This window comes from Delphinus delphis, chromosome X (genome assembly GCF_949987515.2).
Source record: "Delphinus delphis chromosome X, mDelDel1.2, whole genome shotgun sequence".
Lineage (NCBI taxonomy): Eukaryota > Metazoa > Chordata > Mammalia > Artiodactyla > Delphinidae > Delphinus > Delphinus delphis.
In genome coordinates, this window is record NC_082704.1 from 64,153,408 (window position 1) to 64,174,799 (window position 21,392).

The window sequence follows — 21,392 nt, forward strand, 5'->3', positions numbered from 1 at the left end:
TTGCAGATGACATGATACTATACATAGAGCATCCCAAAGATCCTACCAGAAAACTACTAGAGCTAATCAATGAATTTGGTAAAGTAGCAGGATTTAAAATTAATGCACAGAAATCTCTTGCATTCCTATACACTAATGATGAAAAATCTGAAAGTGAAATCAAGAAAACACTCCCTTTTACCACTGCAATATAAAGAATAAAATATCTAGGAATAAACCTACCTAAGGAGACAAAAGACCTGTATGCAGAAAATTATAAGACACTGATGAAAGAAATTAAAGATGATACAAATAGTTGGAGAGATATGCTGTGTTCTTGGATTGGAAGAATCAACATTGTGAAAATGACTTTGCACCCAAAGCAATCTACAGATTCAATGCAATCCCTATCAAACTACCACTGGCATTTTTCACAGAACTAGAACCAAAATGTTCACAATTTTATGGAAACACAAAAGACCCTGAATAGCCAAAGCAATATTGAGAAAGAAAAATGGTGCTGGAGGAATCAGACTCCCTGACTTCAGCCTATACTACAAAACTACAGTAATCAAGACAGTATGGTACTGGCAGAAGATAGAAATATAGATCAATGGAACAGGCTAGAAAGCCCAGAGATAAACCCATGCACATAGGGTCACATTAACTTTGATAAAGGAGGCAAGAATATACAGTGGAGAAAAGACAGCCTGTTCATTAAGTGGTGCTGGAAAAACTGGACAGCTACATGTACAAGAATGAAATTAGAACACTCCCTAACACCATACACAAAAATAAACTCAAAAGAGATTAAAGACCTAAATGTAAGGCCAGACATATCAAACTCTTAGAGGAAAACATAGGCAGAACACTCTGTGGCATAAATCACAGCAAGATCCTTTTTGACCCACGTCCTAGAGAAATGGAAATAAAAACAAAAATAAACAAATGGGGTCTAATGAAACTTCAAAGCTTTTGCAAAGCAAAGGAAACCATAAACAACACGAAAAGACAACCCGCAGAATGTGAGAACATATTTGCACATGAAGCTGCTGACAAAGGATTAATCTCCAAAACATACAAGCAACTCATGCAGCTCAACACAAAAAAAAAAACAACCCAATCCAAAAATGGGCAGAAGAGCTAATTAGACATTTCTCCAAAGAAGATATACAGATTGCCAGCAAACACATGAAAGAATGCTCAACATCATTAATCATTAGAAATGCAATTCAAAACTACAATGAGATATCATTTCACACCGGTCAGAATGCCCATCATCAAAAAATCTACGAACAATGAATGCTGGAGAGGGTGTGGAGAAAGGGACACCCTCTTGCACTGTTGGTGGGAATGTAAATTGATACAGCCACTATGGAGAACAGTATGGAGATTCCTTAGAAAACTAAAAATAGGACTACCATACGACTCAGCAATCCCACTATTGGGCATATCCCCTGAGAAAACCGTAATTCAAAAGAGTCATGTACCAAAATGTTCATTGCAGCACTATTTACAATAGCCAGGACATGGAAGCAACCTAAGTGTCCATCAACAGATGTATGGATAAAGAAGATGTGGCACATATGTACAATGGAATATTAGTCAGCCATAAAAGGGAACGAAACTGAGTTACTTGTAGTGATGTGGATGGACCTAGAGACTCTCATACAGAGTGAAGTAAGTCATAAAGGGAAAAACAAATACCTTATGCTAACACATACGTATGGAATCTAAGAAAGAAAGGAAAAGAAATAAAAAGATCAGAAATACCCAGGGGCAACACGAGAATAAAGATGCAGACCTACTAGAAAATGGACATGAGGATACTGTGAGGGGTAATGGTAAGCTGGGACAAAGTGAGACAGTGTCATGGACATATGTACACTACCAAACCTAAAATAGGTAGCTAGTGGGAAGCAGCCGCATAGGACAGGGAGATTAGCTCAGTGCTTTGTGACCACCTAGAGTGGTGGGATAAGGAAGGTCGGAGGGAGGGAGATGCATGAGGAAAGAGATATGGGGACATATGTATATGTATAATTGTTTCACTTTGTTATAAAGCAGAAACTAACACCATTGTAAGGCAATTATACTCCAATAAAGATGTTTTTAAAAAGTTAAAAAAAGAAGAATCTGTCCTACCTCCTTCACGAGATTGCTCTGAAGATTAAAATGAGATGGTGATAAGAAGGAAGAAACTATTTCTAATGAGGTGGATGGACCTAGAGTCTGTCATACAGAATGAAGTAAGTCAGAAAGAGAAAAACAAACACCGTATGATAACACATGTATATGGAACCTAAAAAATCGGTATTGGTAAACCTAGTGGCAGGGCAGGGGAAAAGATGCAGACATAGACAACGGACTTGAGGACACAGAGGGTGAAGGCATAGCTGGAACCAAGTGAGAGAGTAGCACTGACATATTTACCCTACCAAGTATAAAATGGATGGCTAGTGGGAAGCTTCTGTATAACACAGGGAGATCAGCTCGGTGCTTCGTGAAGACCTAGAGGGGTGGGATAGGGAGGGTGGAAGGGAGATGCAAGAGGGAGGGGATATGGGGATATATGTATACGTATAGCTGATTCACTTTGTTATACAGCAGAAATTAACACAACATTGTAAAGCAATTATACTCTAATAAAGATATAAATAAAATAAAAAATAAATTTAAAAAACGGCACCAGAAATCTCCCCCCAGAACATTTTCAATTGTATAACCTTGTAAGGGAATCTAATAAAAGTCCAAGTTTAATGTCTCCATCTCTCCTTTATGAAAATGCTATGACTTTTGCTTTTGCTTGGTATGGTGCCATAAGTTTCTTTGAGCTTAAAGGTAAATACAGAGTACTATTAGACTACTATTTTGTTTCCTTCCTTTTTGCTTTCTGTCTTTCACTTTAGGTTAGTGGAGATATTTGGGGAATACTGTTCAATAGCCACCAAATAATGTAGACGCTGAATAGTGAAGTGATTAAGAGTGTAGATTCCCAAAACAGACTGAGTTGAAATCTTGGCTCAGCTACTTACTAGCTATATTGTTATGGACAAGTCACTTAATCGTCCTAGCCTTAATTCCCTCATCTCTAAAGTGGAGATAATAGCACCTATCTCTTAGAATTATAGAGTGGATTAAATTACTCTGTGTGTGTGCACTTGTATGTATAGCGCTTAGATCAGTGCTTAGCATTAACTATGCTTAAGTTGGGTGTGCCTCTACTTGGAGGCTTGATCTCTGGCAAAACCTTTTAAATGTGGGATTCTAAATAGGTCTCAGAAAAATTCAGACTGTTATATACAATAGTGCTCCTAGAGACTTATTTAATGAGAATTATCCAGTAGTGATTCCTATTTGAATACCTCAAATACATCCACACTACTTAGCCCAAGGTCTGCAACATAGCAAGATCTCAGCACATGTTTGTTGAAATGATGAATGAGTATATTACTCAATTTTATATACTACAAATTTTATTAATTTGAAGAGTTAAAAAATTCTCTTTCAGGTATCATTACATTCTGATATTAGTGAGGGAGCTTGGTATGAGAAATGCTATGAGGTGGAAAGAAAGCATCCAACTAGGAAGCAAAACCTCTGGGTTCTAGTCTCAGCTCTGCTATTACTTAAGTATATAATCTTGGGCAAGTCGCTGCATTTCTTAGGTCCTCATTAGTTCAATCTGGAAAACTAGGATAATAATAATTTTTAAACTTGCAACAAGAGTGTTGCCTTACTGGTAGTCCAGGTACTATCAATCCTTTTTTACAGCTAGAGGAATTCTCAGGGCAGTTTGTGGACAGCAAAGTGTCTGTAAATTAATGGTAGATTGCTTAGATCTCCTGTATCAAGGTATGAAATTTCAGGAGGTTATTATTAGGCATCAGAATCAGACTAAGGGTCTGAATTATAAGGGTCACATTTAGACAGGCCTGATGATATAAAATTTAGGCATATCTTACAGACACAAGAACAAGGGCTAGACACTCCTCAAATCTGACAAATTCTGGGAGCCCAGTGAGTTATTTATATGTTCTAGATATAAGTCCTTTGACAGATATATGGTTTGCAAATATTGTCTTCCAGCATGTAGCTGTTTTTTCATTATTTTAACAGGGTCTTTTACAGAGAAGAAGGTTTTAATGTTGATAACGTCAGGTCCAATTCATCAATTTTCCCTGTAATGGGTTGTGCTTTTGGTGTCAAATATCAGAACTCATCACCAAGCCCTAGGTCCCAAGGATTTTCTCTTATGTTTTGTTCTAAAAGTTTTATAGTTTTATGTTTTTTACTTAGGACTATGATACATTTTGAGTTAATTATTATATAAGGTGTGAGTATAACTTTTCGCCTATGGATATCCAATTGCCCCAACACCATTTGTTATTTACACCTTCAAACAATTGATTTTTCATCTTTATAAAAAGAAATTGGGAATATTTGTGTAGAGCTATTTCTGGTTTCTCTATTGTGTTCCACTGATTTATGTGTTTATCCCTCCACCAGAACCACATTGTTTTAATGACTGGAGCTATATAATAAGTTTTAAAGTTGGTTAGAGTGAGTCACTCACTTTCTTCCTGTTTTTCATAGTTGCTTTTAACTATTCTAGTTTTTTTGCCATGTGAGTATCTCAATAGATGCAGAAAAAGCATTTGACAAAAGTTAACGTATGTTTGTGAAAAAAACTCTCAGCAAATTGGGCAGGGAAGGAACATACCTCAACATAATAAATCCCATATATGACAAGCCACAGCTAACATCATACTCATGGTGAAAGGGTAAAGACTTTGCTTCTAAGGTGAGGGTGCCCACTCTTACCACTCCTATTCCGCATAGTACTAGAAGTACTAGCCAGACCAATTAGAAAAGAAAAAGAAATTCCCTCAAAACATTAAAAAAATATACACCTAAAACAACTAGAGAAAGAAGAACAAACAAAACTCAAAGTTAGTGGACAGAAAGAAATCATAAAGATTATGATTAATCCTTTGTCAGTTGCTTCATTTGCAAATATCTTCTCCCATTCTGAGGGTTGATCTATTGTTTTCTTCATCTCTATTTCATTTATTTCTGCTCTGATCTTTATGATTCTAAAAATAGAACTACCATATGACCCAGGAATCCCACTACTGGGCATATACCCTGAGAAAACCATAATTCAAAGAGACATGTACCACAATGTTCATTGCAGCTCTATTTACAATAGCCAGGACATGGAAACAACCTAAGTGTCCATCAACAGATGAATGGATAAAGAAGATGTGGCACATATATACAATGGAATATTACTCAGCCATAAGAAGAAATGAAATTGAGTTATTTGTGATGAGGTAGATGGACCTAGAGTCCGTCATACAGAGTGAAGTAAGTCAGAAATAGAAAAATAAATACCGTATGCTAACACATATATATGGAATCTAAAAAAAAAAGGGGGGGGTCTGATGAACCTAGGAGCAGGACAGGAATAAAGACGCAGATGTAGAGTATGAACTTGAGGACATGGGGAGTGGGGAGAGGGTAAACTGGGATGAAGTGAGAGAGTAGCGTTGACATATATACACTACCAAATGTAAAATAGATAGCTAGTGGGAAGCAGCTGCATAGCACAGGGAGATCAGCTTGATGCTCTCTGACCACCTAGAGAGGTGGAATAGGGAGGGTGGTAGGGAGATGCAAGAGGGAAGGGATATGTGGATATATGTATACACAGAGCTGATTCACTTTGTTATATAGCAGAAACTAACACAGTATTGTAAAGCAATTATACTCTAATAAAGATGTAAAAAAATAGAAAACAATAGGAAATATCAATGAAACTAAAAGCTGTTTTTTAAAAAATATAAACAAAATTGATAAACCTTTAGCCAGACTCATCAGGAAAAAATGGGAGAGAGCTCAAATCAATAAAATTAGAGATGAAAAAAGAGAAGTTACAGCTGACACAGCAGAAATACAAAGGATCATAAGAGACTACTATAAGCAACTATATGCCAATAAAGTGGACAACCTAGAAGAAATGGACAAATTCTTAGAAAGGTCCAATTTCCAAGACTGAAGCAGGAAGAAATAGAAAATATGAACAGACCAGTCACAAGTACTGCAATTGAAACTGTGATTAAAAAACTCCCAACGAACAAAAGTCCACGACCAGATGGCTTCACCAACAAATTCTATCAAACATTTAGAGAAGAGTTAACACCTATCCTTCTCAAACTGTTCCAAAAATTTGCACAGGAAGGAACACTCCCAAACACATTCTATGAGGCTACCATCACCCTGATACCAAAACCAGACAAAATTCCCACAAAAAAGAAAATTACAGGCCAATATCACTGATGAACATAGAAGCAAAAACCCTCAACAAAATACTAACAAATCCAAAAATACATTAAAAGTATCATACACCACGATCAAGTGGGATTTATCCCGGTGATGCAAGTATTTTTCAATATCTGCAAATGAATCAGTGTGATGCACCACATTAACAAGTTGAAGAATAAAAACCATATGATCATCTCAATAGAAGCAGAAAAAACTTTTGATAAAATTCAACACCCTTTTATGATAAAAAATAAAAACTCTCCAGAAAGTGGCCATAGAGGGAACCTACCTCAATATAATAAAGGCCATATATGAAAAACCCACAGTTAACATTGTACTCAGTGGTGAAAATCTGAAAGCATTTCCACTAAGATCAGGAACAGGACAAGGATGTTCACTCTCGCCAATGTTATTCAGCATAGTTCTGGAAGTCCTAGCTATGGCAATCAGAGAAGAAAAAGAAATAAAAGTAATACAAATTTTTAGAATAAGCTTCTTTATTTCTACAAGAAACTTTGCTGGGATTTTCATAAGGACTACATTAAACTACAGATCAATTTAAGAAGAACTGGCTTTACAATATTGAGTCTTCCAATCCAGGGATGTAGTATGCCTCTTCATTTATTTAAATCTTTGATTTCTTTCCTCAGTGCTTTGTAATTTTCAGTATACAAATCTTCTACATGTTTTGTTAGATTTACAAGGAAAATTTTAATGATTGTAAATAGTATTATATGTTTAATTATGGTGTCTACATGTTCATTGTTAGTATATAAAAATAGAATCAATTTTGTATGTAATCTTGTATCTTGTTACATTGCTGAGCTCATTATTTTTATGAGTTTATTTATAAATTCTTTGGTATTTTCTATGTAGATCATATGTCATCTGCAAATAAGGACAGTTTAATCTTCCCTCTCTGATATCTATGCTGTTTATTTTCTTTTCTTACCTTATTGCACTGGCTAGAACTTCCAGTACTATGTTGAATAAGAGTACTGGGAGTTGGATCATATGGTAACTCTATTTTCAGTTTTTTAAGGAACCTCATACTGTTTTCCATGGTGGCTGCATCAATTTTAAACAGTGTGTAGGAGGGTTCCCTTTCCTCCACAACCTCTCCAGCATTTATTATTTGTAGACTTTTTGAAGATGGCCATTCTGAAAAGTGTGTGGTACTACCTCATTTTAGTTTTTAACTGCATTTCTCTAAAAATTAGCAATGTTGAGCTTCTTTTCATGTACCTGTTGGCTGTCTGTATGTTTCCTTTGGAGAAATGTCTACATTTTCCACCCATTTTTTGATTGGGTTGTTTTGTTTTTTATATTGAGCTTATGAACAGTTTGTATATTTTGGAAATTAATCCCTTGTCAGTCTCATTGTTTGCAAATATTTTCTCCTATTCTGTAGGTTGTCTTTTCATTTTGTTTGTGGTTTCCTTTGATGTGCAAAAGGTTTTATTTGTTTATTTTTGCTTTTATTTCCATTACTCTAAGAGACGGATCTAAAAAATATTGCTGCAATTTATGTCAAAGGGTGTTCTGCCTATGTTTTCTTCTAGGAGTTTTATAGTATCCAGTCTTACATTTAGATCTTTAATCCATTTTGAGTTTATTTTTGTATCTGGTATTAGACAATATTCTAATTTCATTCTTTTACATGTAGCTGTCCAGTTTTCCCAGCATCATTTATTGCAGAGACTGTTCTTTCTCCATTGTATATTCTTGCCTCTTTTGTCATAGATTAACTGACCATAAGTGTGTAGGTTTATATCTGGGCTTTATATCCTGTTCCATTGATCTGTGTGTCTGTTTTTGTGCCAGTACCATATTGTTTTGATTACTATCACTGTAGTATAGTCTGAAGTCAGGGAGCATGATTCATTCATCTCCGTTCTTCTTTCTCAAGATTGTTTTGGCTATTTGGAGTCTTTTGTGTTCCATACAAATTTTAACATTATTTGTTCTAGTTCTGTGAAAAATGCCATTGGTAATTTGTAGGGATTGCATTAAATATGTAGATTGCCTTGGATAGTATGGCCATTTTAACAATATTGATTCATGCAATCCAAGAACACAGTACATCTTTCCATCTGTTTGTGTCATCTTCAATTTTGTCATCAGCATCTTATAGTTTTCAGAGTATAGGTCTTTTTGCCTCTTTAGGTAGGTTTATTCCTAAGTATAGAGTTACCTATGATCCAGCAATCCCACTCCTGGGCATATATCAGGAAAATACAAAAACTCTGATTTGAAAATATACATGCACCCCAATGTTCATAGTAACACTATTTATAATAAACAAGACATGGAAGCAACCCAAATGTCCTTTGACAGATGAATGTATAAAGAAGATGTGGTATGTTTATGCAATGGAATATTACTCAGCCATAAAAAATGAATGAAATTATGCCATTTGCAGCAACATAGATGGACCTAGAGATTACCATATTAAGTGAAGTAAATCATAAAGAGAAAGAAAAATATCATATGATATCTCATATATGGAATCTAAAATAATGATACAAATGAACTTGTTTACAAAATAGAAATAGAGCCACAGACATAGATAACAAACTTATGGTTACCAAAGGGGAAAGTGGGGGAGGGATAAATTAGGAGTTTGGGATTAACAGATACTCACTACTATATATAAAATAGATAAACAAGGACCTACCTGTATAGCACAGGGAACTATATTCAATATCCTGTGATAACCTATAATGGAAAAGAATCTGAAAAAGAATATATATAGTATATATATAATATATAATATATACAGTATATATGTTTATATATTACTTCTATATATATATTACTTCAATAAAGAAAAAAGAGTACTGGGAGTAGACATCCTTGCATTGTTCCTGATCTTAAGGAAAAAGCATTCAGTCTTTTACCATTATATGTGTTGTTAGCTATAGTTGTTTTTGTAGATGCTCTTTGTGACATTGAAGATGTTTCCATCTATTCCTATTTTTCTGACAGTATTTATCATGAAGGACAGTTGTATTTTGTGAAATGCTTTTTCTGCATCACATGATAAGATTATATGATTTTTCTTTTTTAGTTTGTTTTTCTCTTTTTTTCCCATTAAAAAATTGTGGTAGGGGCTTCCCTGGTGGTGCAGTGGTTGAGAGTCCGCCTGCTGATGCAGGGGACACAGGTTCGTGCCCCGGTCCAGGAAGATCCCACATGTCACGGAGCAGCTGGGCCCATGAGCCATGGCCACTGAGCCTGCGCGTCTGGAGCCTGTGCTCTGCAAAGGGAGAGGCCACAACAGTGAGAGGCCTGCATACCGCAAAAAAAAAAAAATTGTGGTAACATGCACATAACATAGAATACACTATTATACTATATAAACCATTTTCTGGGCTTTCATATTGAAACTAAAAGCATTTTTTCATGTGATTATTTATCATTTGTAAGTCTCCTTTGGAGAAATGTCTATTCAGAGTCTTTGACCATTTTAAAATTATATCTGCCTTTATTATTGAGTTGTAAGAATTCTTTATAAATTCTAGACACAAATACTTTATCAGATATATAATTTGCAAACATTTTCTCTCATTCTGTGGGTTGTGTTTTCACTTTCTTCATAGTGTCCTTGGAAGCACAAATTTTTAAAATTTTGATGAAATTCAATTTATCTTTTTTCTTTTGTTGCATGTGCTCGTGCCAAATCCAAGGTCATGAAGATTTACTCCTGTGTTTTCTTCTAAGAGGTTTATAGATTTTGCCCTTCCTTTTAGGTTTTTGACCTGTCTTGAGTTTTCTTGTTTATGGCATAAGGTAAGTGTCCAATTTCATTCTTTTGCATGTGGCTATCCAGTTATCCTAGTGATATTTGTTGAAGAGACTTTTCTTTCCTCATTAAATAGTCTTGATACTCTTGTCAAAATTAGTTGACCATAGATATATGCAATGATTTCTGGACTCTCAATTCTATTCTACTGATCTATATGTCTCTCTTTGTGCCAGGACTACATTGTCTTGATTACTACTGCTTTGCAGTAAATTTTGACATTTGGAAGTTTTAGTCCTCCTACTATATTCTTCATTTCGAGTTGTTTTGGCTATTCTGGGTCCCTTGCAGTTCCAAATGAATTTTTGCTTTCTCCCTGGTTGGTACCTTTTTTTGTTTGTTTTTACATCTTTATTGGAGTATAATTGCTATACAATCTTGTGCTAGTTTCTGCTGTACAACAAAATGAATCAGCTAGAGTAAGCTTGTCAGTTCCTACAAAGAACTCAGCTGGTTTGCTTTACTCTGTATTCAAGATGAAAACTGAGATTAAACATGAACCTGTGGAAAAGTTATTTTAAATTAAACACAAGTCACTTGAAAATACACTATGTAAAGTTTTTGTTTTCTTAAGAGTTAGATTCTGTCTGTGTAATGAATAATGACTAAAGACATGCTGAAGTTCTCACAAAGTTACCAGGAAATCTATGCAAATCTCTTTCCAATTAAAAATGAGTAGCAACCGTGTCTAACAAAGTCCTTTGGAAAAAGAGTATAGAGGAGAAATCTTGCCATGTATTTAAAGGTAATAAAATTATCAATCATCACTAGCTGTATTAGATTATTTGACTTAAAGATATTTGATACAAATAATTTCAGTGTTAAGTTAAAAATATATTGAGTATGTGCTTTACTGTACAGAGTGTCATTTATATAATAGATTATATTATTTAACTACCTTTGGAATTGTGTTAATCATAACCTAAACTAAACCAAACTAAAAAAAGAGTATATGACATATGAAGCCATTACAATGAATAAAACAATTTCAGCTGCAAAAACTCAGCTGGGATTCTGATAGGGATTGTGTTGAATTTGTAGATCATTTTAGGAAGTGTTGTCATCTTAACAATATTGCCTATTTTGATCTATGAGCATGGGATATTTTCCCATTTATTTAGATCTTCTTTAATTTATTTTAACAATGTTTTATCATTTTTAGAGCATAAATTTGGCACTTCTTTTGTTAAATTTATTCCTATTTTATTTTTATTTTTGCTAATGTAAGTGGAATTGTTTTCTTAATTTTATTTTCAGATTGTTCATTGCAAATGTGTAGAAATACAACTGATTTTTTATATTGATCTTGTATCCTGCAATCTTGCTGAAAGTTATTAGTTCTGATAGTTTTTTTATATAAATTTATTTTTGGCTGCGTTGGGTCTTTGCTTTCTCTAGTTGCAGCAAATGGGGGCTACTCTTCATTGTGCAGGCTTCTCATTGTGGTGGCTTCTCTTGTTGAGGAGCACGGGCTCTAGGGGCACGGGCTTTAGCAGTTGTGGCTCGCGGGCTCTAGAGTGCAGGCTCAGTAGTTGTGGCACACGGGCTTAGTTGCTCTGTGGCATATGGGATCTTCCTGGATCAGGGCTCGAACCCATGTGCCCTGCATTGGCAGGCAGATTCTTAACCACTGTGCCACCAGGGAAGCCCATTCTGATAGATTTTTTCATAAATTTTCTATATATAAAATAGATGAGATGTGATAGTTTGTATTTTTTTTGCTGCCATAATGAATTACCACAAAGTTACTGGCATAAAAACCACATGAATTTATTTTCTTATAGTTTTGTAGATCCAATGTCTGGTTATGGTTGTACCATGCTAAAATAATTACCTATATCATTATATTTGAAGTGAATTTATTGTAGACAGTCTATAGTTGGGTCACAGTTTTTTATCCTCTGCTAATCTCTCTCTCTTTTTAACTTCAAAAAATCGTGGTAAAATACATGTAGCATAAAAGTTGGCATTTTAACAAATTTAAGTGTATAATTTAGTGGCATTAATTATATTAATAAAGTTGTATAACCATGATCACTATTTGCAAAATGTTTCATGACTCCAAAGAGAAACTTTGTTCCCATTAAGCGGTAACTCTAAAACCCCCTCCTCCCAGCCCATGGTAACCTCTAGTTTACTTTATATCCCTATGAGTTTGCCTGCTCTAGATATTTCATATGAATGGAATTATACAATATGTGACATTTTGTCTCTGGCTTTTTTCACTTAACATAATGTTTTCAAGGTTCACCTATGTTGCAGAACATATCAGAGTTCTATTTCATGGCTGAATATTATCCCATTGTGTGTACATGCCACATTTTGTTTATCCATTCATCTATTAATGGACATTTGAGTTGTTTTCCCCTTTTGGTTATTGTAATTCTTTCTTGGAGATTGTCGTACAAGTACCTGTTTGAGTCCCTGTTTTCAGTTCTTTTGAGTATATACCTAGGAGTGGAATTGCTGGGTCATACTGTAGTTCTATGTTTAATTTTTGAGGAACTACCAGCTTCCACAGTGGCTGTATCATTTTACATTCCCACCAGTAATGTATGGGAATGTAATACCTTTCTCCACATCCTGCCAAACCTGTTTTTTTCCTTTTTAAAAACAGCCATTCTAGTAGGTGTAAAAACATTGCAATGTGATTTTGATTTCTACTTCCCTAATGACAAATGATTTTGAGTATATTTTTATGTGTTTATTACTCATGTATATACTTCCTTGGAGAAATATCTATTTAAGTCCTTTGCCCATTTTTAATTGGGTTGTTTGTTGTTTCATTTTAGGAGTTATTTACATATTCTTGATATTAAACCTGTATTAGCTTGATTGGGCTGCCATAACAAAACGCCATAGACTGGGTGACTTAAACAGCAGAAATTTATTTTCTTACAATTCTAGAGGCTAGTAATCCAAGATCAAGGAGTCAACAGGTTTATATTCTTCTGAGGCCTCTCTCGTTGGCTTGCAGATAGATGGTCATCTTCTCACTCTGTCATCGGATGGCTGTTCCTCTGTGTCCTAATCTCCCCTTCTTATAAGGACACCAGTCATATTGGATTAGGACCCATGCTAGCAGCTTCACTTTAACTTAATTACGTCTTTAAAGGCCCTATCTACAAAAACAGTCACATTCTATCGTACTGAGGATTAGAGCTTCAAAATATGAATTTGGGGGAGACACAATTCAGCCCATAACAAAGCTTATCAGATAAATGATTTGTAAATGTTTTTCTTCCATTGTCTGGTTTGTATTCTCACTCTCTGATAGTGTCTTTTGATGCACAAAAGTTTGAAAGTTTAATGAAGTCCAATTTATCTATTTTTTGCTTTTGTTGCCTATGCTCTTATGTCATATTTAAGAAACCATTGCCATAACTAAGATCATGCAGATTTGCTCCTATGTTTTCCTTTATGTGTTTTATAGCTTTAGCTCTTAAATTGAAGTCTTTGATCCATTCTGAGTTAAGTTTTGTATAAGATATAAGGTATAGGTCCAACTTTATTCTTTTGCATATGGATATCCAGTTTTCTCAGCACCATTTATTGAAGAGACTATTCTTATTATTTCCCATTGAAAAGTCTTGATACCCTTGTTGAAAATCAGTTGATTATAGATGTATGGGTTTATTTACAGATTCTCAATCCTATTCCATTGGTTTATGTCTATCTTTAAGCCACTTCCATACTGTCTTGGTTACTGTAGTTTTACGGTAAGTTTTGGTATCAGAAAATGTGTCCTCCAGCTTTGTTCTTCTTTTTCAATATTGTTTTGGCTATTGTGAGTCACTTGAAATTCAACATGAATTTTAGGATATGGTTTTCAATTTCTGCAAAAACAGTGCCATTGGTATTTTGATAAGGATTGCATTGAATCTGTATATTTCTTTGGGTATTATTGTCATTTTAACCATAAGTCTTGCAGTCTATGGACATGACATGTCTTTCATTTATTTAGGTCTTTAATTTCTTTCAGCAATGTTTTATAGTTTTCACTGTACAAGACTTTCACCTCTGTCTTAGCATGGGCTGCTATAACAAATGCCATAGAATAAATAGGTGGCTTAAACAACAGAAATTTATTTCTCACAGTTCTGGAGGCTAAGAAGTCCAAGATCCAGGTGTTAGTCAATTTGGTTCTTGGTGAGGGCCCTCTTCCTGCTTTGCAGATGGCCATCTTCTCATTGTATCCTCACATGATGGATAGAGAGTTTATCACTCTCGTGTATCTTCTAATAAAGGCACTAATCCCATACATGAAGGCTACAATATCATGACCTAATTACCTCCCAAAGACCCCACCCACCTCCAAATGCCACCGTTGAGGATTAGGGCTTTAACATATGAATTTTGGGGAAACATAAAGATTCAGTCCATAGCAACCTCCTTGGCTAAGGTTATCCCTATATAATTTACTCTTTTGTATGCTATTGTAAATTTTTTTCTTAATTTTCTTTTCAGATTGTTCATTGCTAGTCTTTAGAAATACAACTGATATTTGAGGACATTTGAGGTTGATTTTGTGTCATGTAACTTTGCTGATTAGTTTATTAGCTCTAACAGTTTAAAAATGTTCTTCAGATATTTCTCTCTATAAGATCATATCATATGTAAATAAAATAAATCTCATCTTTCTTTCCAATTTAGATGTATTTTATTTCTTTTTCTTGCCTAATGCTTTGGGTAGGACATCCAGTACTATGTTGAGTAGAAGTGGTGAAAGTGCACAAACTTGACTTGCTCCTGATGCTAGAGGAAAAGCTTATAGTCTTTCACCATTGAATATGATGTTAGTTGTGGGCTTTTCATATACAGTCTTTATCATGTTGAGGAAGCTCCCTTCTCTTTCTAGTTTATTAATTTTTAATCATGAAATGGTATAGTATTTGGTCAAATGTTCTTTTTGCTTCAGTTGAGAAGATCATGGATTTTTTTCCTCAGCATTCCATTAATGTGGTTTATTGCCTTGACTGATTGTCATATGTTGAACCAAACCTCTTTTTTTGTTATCTTCTTTTAAAAATTTTTATTGGAGTATAGTTGATTTACAGTGTTGTGTTAGTTTCAGGTATACATCAAAGTGAATCAGTTATACATATACATATATCAATTCTTTTTAAAGATTCTGTTCCCATATAGGTCATTACAGAATATTGAATAGAGTTCCCTGGGCTATACAGTAGGATCTTATTAATTATCCATTTGATATATAGTAGTGTGTATATGTCAATACCAACCCCCCAATTTATCCCTCCCCTGATTTCCCCCTTGGTAACCATAAGTTTGTTTTCTACATCTGTGACTCTATTTCTGTTTTGTAAATAGGTTCATTTTTATCCATTTTTTTAGATTTCACATACAACTAGTATCATATGATATTTGTCTTTGTCTGACTTACTTCACTCAGTATGACAATCTCTAGATCCATCCATGTTGCTGCAGATGAAATTATTTTGATCTTTTTAAGGGCTGTGTAATATTCCATTGTATATATGTACCACATCTTCTTTATCCATTCCTCTATCAATGGACATTTAGGTTGCTACCATATCCTGGCTACTGTAAATAGTGCTGTAATGAACATTGGGGTGCATGTATCTTTTCGAATTATGGTTTTCTCTGGGTATAGGCCTAGGAGTGGGATTGCTGGGTCATATGGTAGTTCTATTATTAGTTTCTCAAGGAAACTGCATATTGGTCTCCATAGTGGCTGTACTAATTTACATTCCCACAAACAGTGTAAAAGGGTTCCCTCTACAGCATTTATTGTTTGTAGATTTTTTGATCATGTCCATTTAATCGGTGTGAGGTGACACCTCATTGTAGTTTTGATTTACATTTCTATAATAATTAGTGATGTTGAACATCTTTTCATGTGCTTTTTTGGCCATCTGTATGTTTTCTCTGGAGAAATGTCTGTTTAGATCTTCTGCCCATTTTTCGATTGGGTTGCTTGTTTTTTTGATATTAAGCTGCATGAGCTGTTTCTATATTTTGGAGATTAATTCCTTGTCAGTCACTTCATTTGCAAATAATTTCTCCCACTCTGAGGGATGTATTTTTGTTTATAGTTTCCATTGCTGTACAAAAGGTTTTAAGTTTAATGAGATCCAATTTATTTATTTTTGTTTTTATTTTCATCACTCTAGGAGGTAGATCAAAAAAGATCTTTTGTGATTTATATCAAAGAGTGTTCTGCCAAAATGGCACTGATGAACCAGTTTGCAGGGCAGAAGTAGAGACACGGATGTAGAGAACAAACATATGGACATCAAGGGAGGAAAGCGGTGGCGGGGGTGATTGTTGATGGTGGTGGGATGAATTGGGATATTGGGATTGACATATATACACTAATATGTGTAAAATAGATAACTAGTAAGAACCTGCTATATAAAAAATAAATAAATAAATTTTTTTAAAAAAGAGTGTTCTGCCTATGTTTTCCTCTAAGAGTTTTAGAGTATCTAGCCTTATATTTAGGTCTTTAATCCATTTTCAGTTTATTTTTGTGTATGGTGTTAGGGAGTGTTCTACTTTCATTCTTTTACATGTAGCTGTCCAGTTTGCCCAGCACCAATTATTGAAGAGACTGTATTTTCTCCATTGTATATTCTTGTCTCCTTTGTCATAGATTAGGTGACCAAGGTGAGTGGGCTTATGTCTGGAATTTCTAACCTGTTCCATTGATCTATGTTTCTGTTTTTGTGTGAGTACCATACTGTTGGATTACTATAACTTTGTAGTATAGTCTGAAGTCAGGGAGTCTGATTCCTCCAACTCTGTTTTTCTTTCTCAAGACTGCTTTGGTTATTTGTAGTCTTTTGTGTTTCCATTCAAATTTTAATTTTTTTGTGTTAATTTTGTGAAAAATGACCTTGATAGTTTGAAAGGGATTGTATTGAATCTGCAGATTGCTTTGGGTAGTATAGTCATTTTCACAACGTTGATTCTTCCAATCCAAGAACATGGTATATCTTTCCATCTGTTTGTGTCATCTTTGATTTCTTTCATCAGTGTCTTATAGTTTTCTGCATACAGGTCTTTTGTCTCCTTAAGTAGGTTTATTCTTTGGTACTTTATTCTTTTTTGCAATGGTAAATGGGAGAGTTTCCTTAATTTCTCTTTCAGATTTTTTGTTGTTAGTGTATAGGAATGCAAGAGATTTCTGTGCATTTTGTATCCTGCTACTTTACCAAATTCATTGATTAGCTCTACTAGTTTTCTGGTAGCATCTTTAGGATGCTCTTTGTATAGTATCATGTCATCTGCAAAGAGCGACAGCTTTACTTCTTTTCTGACTTGTATTCCTTTTGTTTCTTTTTCTTCTCTGATTTCCATGGCTAAAACTTCCAAAACTATATTGAATAATAGTGGTGAGAGTGGGCAACCTTGTCTTTTTCCTGATCTTAGAGGAAATGGTTTCAGTTTTTCACCATTGAGAACGATGTTAGCTGTGGGTTTGTCATATATGGACTTTATTATGTTGAGGTAGGTTTCCTCTATGCCTACATTCTGGAGAGTTTTTGTCATAAATGGGTGTTGAATTTTGTCAAAACTTTTCAAGAGAAAAAGTGAGAAGACTCAAATCAACAGAATTAGAAATGAAAAAGGAGAAGTAACAACTGATACTGCAGAAATACAAAGGATCATGAGATTACTACAAGCAACTGTATGCCAATAAAATGGACAACCTGGAAGAAATGGACAAATTCTTAGAAAAGCACAACCTTCCAGACTGAACCAGGAAGATATAGAAAATATGAACAGACCAATCACAAGCACTGAAATTGAAACTGTGATTAAAAATCTTCCAACAAACAAAAGCCCAGGACCAGGTGGCTTCACGGGCAAATTCTTTCAAACATTTAGAGAAGAGCTAACACCTATCCTTCTCAAACTCTTCCAAAATATAGCAGAGGGAGGAACACTCTGAAACTCATTTCACGAGGCCACCACCACCCTGATACCAAAACCAGACAAAGAATTCACAGAATAGAAAACTGCAGGCCAATATCACTGGTGAACATAGATGCAATAATCCTCAACAAAACACTAGCAAACAGAATCTAACAGCACATTAAATGGATCATACCCCTTGATCAACTGGGGTTTATCCCTGGAATGCAAGGATTCTTTAATATACTCTAATCAATCAATGCGATACACCATATTAACAAATTGAAGGATAAAAACTATATGATAATCTCAATATATATAAGGTTTTGATTTTTTCATTTACATTGGCGATGACAGCATGGTTCAGGAGACAAATTTTCCATCTCTTAATTCACATTCGTCAGGACTGCTTTGTTCATGGAAAAAGAAAAGTCTTACAGGAAATTTTCATCTCTTTTTCTGTAGTGGCTGCAGCTATATTATTTACAAATCTTATCATCCCACTGCCCCATTTACCTTAGAGTTGCCTACCTTATTGATGAAAGTCTTCCATTTTCTTATATGTTCTGGTTATAGTAACTTAATTAATGAAATTTATTTTATCTCCTTGGCTGTCACAGCAATGACTATTTTGTTTTTGAGAGAAGTCTTCCACTTTTCATCCCTGTTTGCTTCATCTATAGTTACTTTACTAATGAAAATCTTATATTGCTATGTCTGCACTGGCATAGATTTCTTTTTCTTTTTTAAAAAATAATGAAACAAGTCTTCCTATTCTTTGAGTATCTCAGCAGTAGTTGTTTCGTTCTCTAAACTAGATGTGGTTACTTCATTCTTGAAGAAAGTTTTCCCATATCTTTCTTTATATTAGCAGTGGTCACTTGTCCAGACTAGTAGTCATTCATCCCTTGTATCTGCTCAGGTATGGCTACTTTGCTCATTCAAGAAGTCTTCTAATTCCCAGTTTAAACTTGTCATAGCTGATCACCTTGTTCATGAAATAAATCTTCCATATTTCTTTTGCAATTATCCATAGACAACGTACTTAGTAAACACATTTTCTAACTCTACCTCTCAATCTTCACTAGCCCCAGCAAATTTATTAACAAAAGAACTCTTCTTCCTGTGCCTGCAAGGGACATAACTGACTTACATGGGAAATTTCTTCCACCATCATGACCTTGCTGAGACAAATTCTCCCTTCTTCCCCATCTCACACACCCAATCACCACATACAGTTTCCCACTTCCTTGTCTGCCCCAACCATGGCTCCAGTATTCATGAAATAAATCTTCAACCTCCTTATATGGTTCATAGTTCTTTGATATGAAAAGTAGTCTCCTTCTTCCCTCTTTGAACTGGCCATAGCTAAGTTTTTTCTCTAACTAAGTCTCCCACCTCCCTTCAGAGGAAGTATCATAAAGTGATTAGGAGCAGAATGCCTACAGTTATACTGCTTGGATTTAAAGTATGGCTCTATCCCTTACTAGTTGTATAACCTTGAATAATTAATTTAATTGCCTTATGCCTCAGTTCCCTCATCTGTAAGACGGGAATAACAATAGAATAATATCTACTTCATAGTTTGTTTTCATGATTAAATATGACAATCTATGTAAAATGCCTAAAACACACAGTAAATACTAGAAGTGTTGGATAATATTATTTTTTCATATTATATATTGCAAATCAACAAGAAAAATATATAAAGAGCTCCAGACCTAAGTGCTTTTTTCATGAATAACTGTTCAACTTCCCATGCCTACAATGACCATGGGTAAAATTTTTATTAAAAAGTCTTCCCTATTACTTCTTGCATTGGCCATGGCTATATTGTTTAGGAAAGAAGGCTTTCCTAAACAATTTGTCACCTCTTTGTCAGCATCGTTGATGATGTTTTGTTCACAAAAGATGTGTGCTATTGTCTGAATATTGTGTCCCTTCCGAATTCTTATGTTGAAATCCTAACCCCCAACGTGATGGCATTAGGAGGTGGGGCCTTTCAGAGGTGCTTAAGTCATGAGGATGGAGACCTCATGAATGGGATTAATGACTGCCCTTCTAAAAGAGACCCCACAGTGCTCCTTAGCCCCTTCTACCATGTGAGATTATAGCAAAAAACAGCTAACTATGATCCAGAATGTAGGCCTTCACCAGACACCAAATCTGCTAGTGCCTTAATCGTGGACTTCTTAGCCTCCAGAGCTGTGAGAAATAAATTCCTGTTTTTTATAAGCCACCCAATCTGTGGTATTTTGTTGTATCAGCCTGAATGGACTAGATAATTTGGTTTGCTTTCTAGTCTGTACTAGTCCTGTCTACTTGGATCATAAAATGTCTTTGATCTCCAAATTTGTGCCAACCATAGCTTCAGAAAGTAAGTATTCCATATCTTGTTTCCACTGGCCACATGGCTACTTTGTTTAAGAAAGAAAGCTTCCATTTGCCTTACTGTTCCAAACACTGTGTTTACTTTGTTTATGAACAAATATTCTCTTTGTCAGCATTGACCATGGCTACTTTGTTCACAAGTCTTTCACTTTCAGTTTCTTTCACCTCCTTTACAGCACAGGCCATGGATACCTCATTCCTGAAGAAAGCCTTCCACTTCTATGGGATCTTCATCTGACAGATTTTGACTACTGTGCCTAGTTTGTATCCCTTATTTTTATTGCACATTTGACTCCTTCTGGTGAAAGCTTCACATATACACATTCTCCTGCCAAACACCAGGAGACTAATGGCCAGATCATTTGTATCAAACAAGGTACTGGATTATGACTACTGCTATGTCTCCTAATGATAATCCAGCTGGGCTAACTAGTTTACTACCATGATATTCCCTATAACAACTCACTGCATTTCTCTATCCTGAATATTCACTTTCAGAACAATTACAATTGCCAATCTTGCTACCTCCTTGTGTTTCCTAGTTTCACCAATATCTTGACAACTTACAGAGAGACATATAAAGAGTATTCTAATCAACACAAAGGCTCAGGCAAGGACATCAAAGTGGGAGACTTCTTTTAGTTCCCTTCACTACAATTTTATACTGAATACCCTTGCCAATTCATAAACATTCATTCAAGTTTTCATGCTTTATGTTTCATCCTACTAATTTCTCCAACCCAAGAAGGATAATACAAGTATAACATGAAAAATATGCTGTAATCATGGTGAGACAGTAGCCAGCTTGGGTACCTGGTTCCCTGAAACGTGTACAAATTACAAAAGCAGTCATGTTAACTGCCTACCACCTCAGGAATGCACAAGAGAGCATTAGGGATCTCTATGGGTAAACCTGTAAAACCCCAGACTCTGTCTAAGGAAGGGTATCTTGGGGACAAAAGTTCATCCCAACTCAGCCTCTTCAATG

The 21,392-nt window shown here is 35.1% G+C and overlaps 1 long non-coding RNA gene across 1 annotated transcript in view; it reads left to right on the plus strand.

Moving 5' to 3' along the window:
- LOC132418770 (uncharacterized) overlaps positions 1-20,670 on the plus strand; it is a 90,751-nt gene extending 70,081 nt beyond the window's left edge. The window contains exons 3-4 of the long non-coding RNA XR_009518036.1: positions 10,059-10,098; positions 20,581-20,670. This is a non-coding gene — a long non-coding RNA (uncharacterized lncRNA). The remainder of the gene's footprint in view (positions 1-10,058; positions 10,099-20,580) is intronic.
- Positions 20,671-21,392: the final 722 nt, after the last annotated feature.